This window comes from Callithrix jacchus, chromosome 12 (assembly GCF_049354715.1).
Source record: "Callithrix jacchus isolate 240 chromosome 12, calJac240_pri, whole genome shotgun sequence".
NCBI classification, from domain to species: domain Eukaryota; kingdom Metazoa; phylum Chordata; class Mammalia; order Primates; family Cebidae; genus Callithrix; species Callithrix jacchus.
Window position 1 is genome coordinate 81,931,264 of NC_133513.1, and position 9,248 is coordinate 81,940,511.

Below are 9,248 nucleotides of genomic sequence, written 5' to 3' on the forward strand. Positions count from 1 at the left end.
TGTCACTCAAAACTACCAGACATGATCACCCTTAAGATATTATAAGATGGGCAGAGAGCACAGACTTCCACTCTTAACTCCTGCCCAGCCCAAGTCCAGGGACCTACTTGACAAACTAGGAAACCCTGGTTCTTCCTAAGACTTTTGCTCACAACAGAAATAACCTCACCATTCTCCTGCTCCTTAAACAAGAGAAGATTTAGGGCAATTGTTTAATAGGAAACAGCATACCAGAAATACAATTCCTGGGTTAAAGCAAGCAAAGCTGCTTTTCTAATGACTCCCGTTTTCTATATATATCCTGTGTCCGCATCCCACCTTCCAGGTGTGATTAGAAAAGAGGTCAGACCTTAGTGACTGCTGGTGAAGTGAATTGCATCCTGCAGCCCCTCATCAGCATCTTTGTCCAGTTCAGTTTCGTGTTTTCTGCAGAGTCAGGAGCCAACAATCAAAATGGCCCCTCGTTAACACTCATTAGTCAGACTGGGCTTGTAATAACAATTTAGACTAATCACTGACAAGCAGGGATGGGGAGCACTGAAGTCAGCTATTGGCTGTGTCCAGGAGCAGTCAGGCATTCTGCCACTGGATACTGCTTTTATAATCTTGTCATATGACAAAGCACTATGATGTTCTTTTGTTTTCCTTGGATTGGTTTAAGGGCTGTTGAGAAGCAGGAAATACTCTGCCATGGGAAGTCTACTGATCTGTAAAACTTTATCAAAATACACAGGAGTAGGAATGAAAAGTGGAAAAATTACAAACTGTGATGATCAGCTCTAAGAGTGTATAGGGGTAAAAAAAAACAAACCTGTAATACCTTTCCTCACTCATTGTAAGAGTCATGGCTGATACTCCTATAACAAAACACAAGTTAACAAGAGAAAAGCATAACAAATTTCTTTCTTTTTTTTTTGAGACGGAGTTTCGCTCTTGTTACCCAGGCTGGAGTGCAATGGTGCGATCTCGGCTCACCGCAACCTCCGCCTCCTGGGTTCAGGCAATTCTCCTGCCTCGGCCTCCAGAGTAGCTGGGATTACAGGCACGCACCACCGTGCCCAGCTAATTTTTTATATTTTTAGTAGAGACGGGGTTTCACCATGTTCACCCAGATGGTCTCGATCTCTTGACCTCGTGATCCACCTGCCTCGGCCTCCCAAAGTGCTGGGATTACAGGCATGAGCCACCGCGCCCGGCCCAACAAATTTCTTTAACCAAAGTTTTATGTGATATGAGAGCCTTCAGAAATGAAGACCCAAAGATCCAGGGAAAACTGTTTTTGTGCTTGGGCTCCATGAAGAATGAGCAGCTGTGTAGAGATGTGTTTGGATAAGAGTATGATCTAATGGTAATAGACTGGGGATGAGGGAGGGGGTGTATTCAAATTCTTCTTGGACCCTCTGTGTAGCATCTCTTCTTTGCAGGTATGGGGCAGGATTCCTCTGGAATAAGGGTCTTCAAATGAGAAGGGGGAGAGTGACCTTCCTAAGTTTTATGGCTGGCTTTCAGGAGAGGGCTGTTAGTTTCTATTATCCACCTTGCAGAAGAGGAATTCTAGTTTCTGTGGTTCACTCCAGGGGAGAAAGAAGGTCAAAGAGATCTTTCTTTGGAGGCCTTTCCAGCATCTTTCAGTTCAAAGTACTCAGCACACCAAGGTGCTGTACTTTGGGGTATTATGTTCTGATAGTCAACAGCTTCAATGAAGAAGCATGAGAGCAGTCACTGAGTAGGGAGGGAGCTTTCAAATAACACAGGAGTCAGAATGGAGAGCAGGGCCTGACCCCAGCAAGTGTTCCTGGGGCCTCCCAATTGCCCTATGAGGCAGTACTTTTGTGTAGGACAGTAATATGAGGAGCTACACTCAGGGAGCTTCTTGATCTCGATTTTTATTATACTTGGTTTCTGATTTGGGATCTTCCTCACTTAATTAAATACCTTATATCAATTTCTAGCTTAATTCAGGCAGGAGTTAGTCCAACTATCATTCAACAAATTTTATTAATCTTTTGAAAGTGCCTTGGCTTTGGGTCTAGACCCATTTAAACCTCACCTCTACCACTTAATATCTCTACAATGTTGGAAAAAATCGCTTAACCTCTGTTATCCTAAGATATTTCTATATAAAACCTGGGAATAATAAATTATACCTCACAGAAGATTAAATGTGTTTCCTAACAAGCATTATGGTAGACCAAATATATGCAGAACAAAAAGCCCGTGTAACACAATAAAAAAACACTGTATAATCTTCAAAACATTTTTTAAATATATAGCCACATTTAAAAGACAGTAAGGAATTCCATGGATTGCAGAAATGACAGGAAAGTGAAAAATCCACCAGAATAAGCAAGTGTTCATTTGTGCTGGTGATCTACATTACTTGCTGGTGGCCTACATTACATTATGAAGGAGATGGAAGACAGCCTGGGGTCTGCACATGATACATTATATAATAGAACCCACATAAAGCCAGGACCCATTCAGAGATTAAACTGGAGAACAAACACCTTGCAGACCTAAATGATGGGGATATACATGCCTGTTTTTGGCTTTGGCCCTAAGTAAAGCAGAGAGGAAAAAAAAAAGTCTGCTGATAATTTCTAATCTTAAGCCAAGAAGCATTATTCTTTTGGGCTGACATTCTCACTAACTATGTGGCCAAAAAAAAAAAAAAACTTAAGCAGAAAATTTCATTTTAAGCAATTCTGGCTTGGTAATGTTCCCATGCATCTAAGAAAAGCAAATAAAAACACTCTCAACACCCTCAAAAGGAAATACTTAAACTTTTTACAAAATTCCCAAAGAATTTCCAAGTTTGATAATGTTCCAAGGGATATTAGGTCATAATGCAAAATCAATGAATATACACAAATAAATAAGCCACAATGTGCAAAAGTTGCCAGGTAATAAACTATAAGCCTGAGCATCAAAACTGTAGATACTGTAATTGAATAGACAATATAAAAGAATGTATTCAGTACACCTTGGGAGGCTTAGGCAGGTGGATCACTGAGGTCAGGAGTTAGAGACCAGCCTGGCTAACAAGGTAAAACCCAGTCTTTGCTAAAAACAAAAATTAGCATGGTGGTACACACCTATAATCCCAGCCACTTGGGAGGCTGAAGCAGGAGAATGACTTAAACCTGGGAGGTGGAGGTTGTGGTGAACTGAGATCATGCCACTGCACTCCAGCCTGAGCAACAGAATGAGACTCTGTCTCAAAAAAAAATGTATTAATGTATTTAGTAAATTTCAAGATAAAGAAAGAAAGAATTAGTGTTATCAAAGGAACAGGCTGGACAAAGTGGCTCATACCTGCAATTCTAGCACTTTGGGAGGCCGAGGAGGGTGGATCACCTAAGGTCAGGAGTTCAAGACCAGCCTAACCAACATGGCAAAACCCTATCTCTACTAAAAAAAATACAAAAATTAGCCAGGTGTGGTGGCATGCACTTGTAGTCCCAGCTACTCGGGAGGCTGAGGCAGGAAAATCACTTGAAGCCGGGAGGCGGAGGTTGCAGTGAGCCGGGATTACACCACTGCACTTCAGCCTGGGTACCAGAGTGAGACTCCATCACAAAATAATAATAATAATAAAAGAAATATAAAAACTCATATAATAGAAATTAGAAACTCAAAGGATTTGTTGAAAAGTAGTTTATACACACCTGAAAAGGCATTTATTGATTTAGAAGGCAGATTTGAAAAAACTACTCAGAATGCAGCACACAAAAACAGTGAGATGGAAAATCAACAGAGATATTCAGAGACATGGAGAACAAAGTGAGGAAGTTAAAATGCATGTGATCAGAGTTGCAGAAGGACAAAAGGAAATGGAGGAAAGGCAATTGTTGAAGAGACAATGATTGAAATTTTCAGAATTAATGAAAAATGCTAATCCTTAAATACAGAAATTTCCCAAAAGATCACCCAAGTAGATGCCTAAGCAGATGTCATCTAAAAACATGGTAGTATCTTTTAAGTGCCTTTGAGGCAAAAAGATTTTTAAGTGCCTTTGAGACAAAAAAGAAATATGTGTGAAGGAATTGGTATTAGCCTAAGCTTGAATGTCTCAATAGCAACCAAAATCCAGTGGGAAAATATTTCCAAAATGCCAAGAGGAAAATAATTGTCAGCCTAGATTTGACTTTTTATCCCTTTTTGTGTGAAATGATTTTAGACTTAAAGTTGTAAAAATGGTACACAGAGTTCCCATATACCCTTTATGCAGTTTCTCATCATGTTAACACCTTACATAACCATAGAATAATCTTTCAGAAGGAAGTCAACATTGACAACATATCATCAACTAATCTACAAGTCTTCTTCTAATGTTACCAACTGTCCCACTAATATTCTTTTTGTAGTTCAACATCCAACCTGGGATCTTCCCCAAAATGATCTTTGTTCACAACATCATAATTCACCCTGCAACACAATTTCTACCCAACCAGAGTTTGATGAATAAAATGATTTTCTCTTTGTCATTGTCCCCTTATATGAGTATCTCATAGAGCATAAAGATCAGGGTGGTTCCTGTTAGAGTATTCACTTCCCTTGATTCCCTGCCAAATATCATTTCACAACCCTCCTGAGCACCCTCATGATTGTAAAGGGAAAGTCATTGACTCCAATCTGATGTAATTTAACAGAAGAGTTTTTGATGACCCTGTGCCTTCTTTTCTTCTGATTTATGTGGAAACATATCATCAACAAAATCCTGAAACAGTATCCACCAGGGGATAGAGAGTTGTCCATTATCTGTGTTCCATTATCTGAAGTAGGCTTCAGAAGGTGGATGATAAGAAACTTCTGGGAATTAAAAGAACTTGTTCTAACCCAATGTAAAGAAACTAAGAACTTTGAAAAAAGATTTGAAAAAAGAATAGACAATATAGAGAGGAATATAAATGAACTAACGGAGTTGAAAAATACAACACTAGAACTTAGTGAAATATGCACAAGTTTAAATAGCAGAATGGATCAAGCAGAAGAAAGGATATCAGAGGTCGAAGACCAACTTAATGAAATAAAACTACAAGACAAGAATAGAGAAAAAAGGATGAAAAGGAATGAGCAAAGTCTCCAAGAAATATGGGACTATGTGAAAAGACCCAATCTATGCTTGATTGGTGTACCTGAATGTGATGGAGAGAATGAATCCAAGCTGGAAAATACTTTTCAGGATATTATCCAGGAAAATTTTCCCAATCTAGCAAAGCAGGACACTGTTCAACCCCAAGTAATACAGAGAACACCACAAAGATATTCCTCAAGAAGAGCAACCCCAAGGCACATAATCGTTAGATTCACCAGGATCGAAATGAAGGAGAAAATACTAAGGGCAGCCAGAGAGAAAGGCCAGGTTACCCATAAGGGGAAGCCTATTAGACTTACAGCAGATCTCTCAGCGGAAACCCTACAAGCCAGAAGAGAGTGGGGGCCAATATTCAACATACTTAAGGAACAGAACGTTCAGCCTAGAATCTTATAGCCTGCCAAACTATGCTTCACAATTGAAGGAAAAATAAAATCTTTTATCAACAAGCAAGTACTCAGAGATTTTATTACCACCAGGCCTGCTTTACAAGAACTTCTGAAAGAAGCATTATACATAGAAAGGAACAACCAGTATGAGCCTTTCTAAAAATATACCAAAAATTAAAGAGCATCAACATAAAGAAGAATTTACATCAACGAATGGATAAAATAGCCAGTTAACATCAAATGGCAGTAACCCTAAATTTAAATCGACTAAATCCCCCAATCAAAAGATACAGCCAAAACCTAACGGTATATCCAAAGATACACAAAGACTCAAAACAAAGGGTTGGAGAAAAATTTACCAACCAAATGGAGAGCAAAAATAAATAAATAAACAAAAAGCAGGAGTTGCAATTCTCACATTTGATAAAATAGATCTCAAATAGATTTCAAAGCAACAAAGATACAGTGGTAAAACGATCAATGCAACAATAAGAGATCTTATTACCCAGATACATAAGTCCCATAACGAGATTTAGACTCAACGAGACAGAAAATTAATAAGGATATCCAGGACTTCAACTCAGATCCAGAACAAGTAAACTCAATAAATATTTATAGAGTTCTCCATTTTAAATACACAAAATATTGATCGGCCATTATTAATACCCATTTTTAGAATGAAGCAATATTCCTGTTCTCTTTCCCTCTTTTTCTTCCTCTTTCTTTCTCTCCTTCTCTCCTTTTTTTACTTTTCAACATCCTAGTTCTTCACCTCTACTCAATACATTCCTCTGAACACCTGATTCCTTGTGATTCTCCCTTCCCACTGAAACCTAAAAAAAAAAAAAGAAAAGAAATATTTTGAATCCTTTTGAAGCAAGAGATATAGAAAACTTGTTATCATCAAAACTAAAATTTTTCTAAAATAGATCTTTTGTGACAAGGGACAATGATTTCCAAATAAAATACAAAATTGGTACAATCCTTCCCAGGAAAGGATTTTAAAGAGATGAAATTGGGAGGGGGCTTGAATTGAAGTATAAAGGCTTCTGTGTTTAACTGTCTCTGATGTATATTTTATTTTCATCCATTCATTAATCAAGGGTTTCTTCAATGGTACCAGACATTAAAAAAAAGAGAGAGAGAGTTGTCCTAGGTATGCCCAAGAATGATGCAGCATCCCTGGTCATGTGCATGATGGCTGGAGATCTGGGGACAGCAGTTTGTGGCAGGAAAGTCTTACAAAGGGAAATCCTCATGAAAAATCCTCATAGGAAATTGTATAAGTTGGAGAAAGAGCCACACTCAGTCAGTCTTAGCCTGTCTTTTCTCTCTTTTGCTCTACCAGAGGGAGCTGTTACCATTTTCTAATAGCCTGCTACATTATTTTTTCTAATGAGAATTCTAGAAAGTTGACATCAGGGTTTCCAAGAGTACCCCTACATTTGATGCTTCACTGGAAAGATGAGCAGAATTCAACATGTGATCATAGTCACAGCTAAGGCTCATTATAACAAAAGTATACAGAGCAAAATTCGCACAGAGAAAAAAGTGTATGGGGACAAGTCCAGGTATAGGTTTAGGTTTCCAAGAGTGCCAGTAGAGTCATCAGGTTGTGCTTAATTCCTCCAGCATCAAATTGTGACAACACATGTGAAGCGACTTAGACTCTGTTCCCAAGGGTTTTACTGGTAGCTGATCACGTAGGCACCCTCTGCCTAGCATGTGCCAAAATTCCAGACTTCCAGGAGGAAGCAAGTGTTAGCATAAGCTCCATCGTTTGAATAAACAGTCTTAGCATAGTAAGTCACCCATATCAGTTATAGGATAGCTAGAAAACTCCAAAAATGCAAGTTCCCTGATGTTAGCCAAGGGCCAACCTGGAAAGCAAGTCTTTCTGAAGATAACAGTCTCGGACTTGCCATGTTTACTCTTTTCTGCACAGTCCATCCCCTTAGACCTTTAGCAAGGCAACTCTAAAGTAAAAGCGTTATTCATAAGATCTCTGTCAGTATTGATCTCAGTTTTTTCCAATACACTCAGTATTTATCCTCTTTTAAGGATGCTGAATTTTGCCAGCTTAAACAAATCTGATTAACTATAAAGGTCTATCTTAGAAGTTCAGGCAGCTTTCTCCTTACATGTGTGTATTAAACATTTTACCTGGTGGCACAGCACAACTCAGGCCAGTAAGGTAAAGCAGATCTGAACACCCTCCTGAGCTGAGACAGTGTCATGATGGTCAGGCACATACACACAAAGCACAATCCCAGAGGACACGCAGCCCAGGCAGACATGCCTTAGGCAGTACAGGTTAACAGCTTCCACCCTGTAGCCCTTCACTATGGGGCCTACCACTGTGAGATTCCATCCCAGTCCAAAACATTCACTGGAGTCCTTCATTTCAGAGGAACTGCCTTCAGGCTGTCAGTTCCAAACACTTTTGCCTCAGGAATGAGGATGACATCTGAGGTTTTCTGGATGGAAAGTTCCACAGTGGATCCCCACCCCCACCCCCTCTGCTGTATGGTGTGCTCAGAGGCTCAGAAGTCTGAATTCAAAGCATTAAGCAAAAGCTTGGAAAGACATTGTGGGAAGATTTCCATCAGACAGAAGGGAAAGCTTCCAGGAACAGTTCTGAAAAACAGAAAGATTGGTAATGACTTCCTCTCCTTTATAGCTCCCTGAGGGCTGAGTTTCTATTTTTCTTCATTGCTACAAAGTCAGAGTGTCCTATTCAGCAATCATTTTTTTTTTCAGTTATACCCTACTCTCACACAGATCTTTCAACTGGAAAAAGGGTATACAAAAAGGACAAACAGGCTTTTACCAAAAACATTTTCATACAATTTAAGCATAAAGAGATATCACGTTCATATTGTCTGTTACTGAACCAAACTGGAGTCCACTTGCCCAGCCCAGTAAAGCCAAACACCCACACTGGGGTTTTGCAGCAAGAGAAAGGAGGGCATTTATTTACAGGTTGCCACTCAAGGAGAGTCACACAGCTCACGCTTAAGACCCTATTTTTAGTTTCTATAGAGAACCAAATATCTCCTGGCTCTAACTTCCTTGGCTATTGTTCTAAGCTGTTATTATGTTCTCGCTTATCAGCTTGCTAACTTACTTCTCAGGGCAGCTAGTGCCTGGAATTTTCCTTGAAAGAACTTGAGATTGTCCTTTATTTCCATGCTTTGGTGGGGGTCCTGGCAGACCACTAAGAAGGAGTCCCTGCTCCATCTCATGTCCAGAATGAAATCCTGAGTTTTCAAAAACTTTCAAAATTGGTTAACATAACCTCTCATCTCTTTTATCCAAACATACGGTGAGCCAAGAAATGAGTAATCCTTTCATGGGGTCAACTGCATTGAATAATCAAGCTTCTGAAGGTCAGGAAATGCCACCCCAAAATATACTGCTTTGGACTTCAAACTGAAGGCACTTGCCAAACAGCAAATGCAAGACAAGACTTTCTCTGAGCTCCCTTTCTCTGCATAAAGATAGACCTCCTAAAGGAACTCAGATGTCACAAATCCCCTCCCAGGAAATCTTATCAACTAGTGAAGATTAAACTCAGATCACTGGAGAGGACGCTGGAGGTTGACCCTATGTCCAGACTTTGTCACAGGCTGTCCCCTATTCTTCTGAGGCCCCATTCATTTTTCACCAAAACAATTTACTCCCCCATAAGTTGCCTACATCTCCCCACCCCTCTCCTCTATGAAGAGGGTACATAAGCTTCTAGATCTCACTGGGTTTGG

The 9,248-nt window shown here is 39.6% G+C and overlaps 1 long non-coding RNA gene across 1 annotated transcript in view; it reads right to left on the reverse strand.

Annotated features, from left to right (window-relative positions):
• Positions 1 to 7,943, reverse strand: part of LOC103796745 (uncharacterized) — a 73,443-nt gene extending 65,500 nt beyond the window's left edge. Inside the window, exons 1-2 of the long non-coding RNA XR_013524995.1 lie at positions 7,651 to 7,943; positions 350 to 6,320 (exon numbers count right to left, since the gene is read on the reverse strand). This is a non-coding gene — a long non-coding RNA (uncharacterized LOC103796745). The remainder of the gene's footprint in view (positions 1 to 349; positions 6,321 to 7,650) is intronic.
• Between the last annotated feature and the right edge of the window lie 1,305 nt (positions 7,944 to 9,248).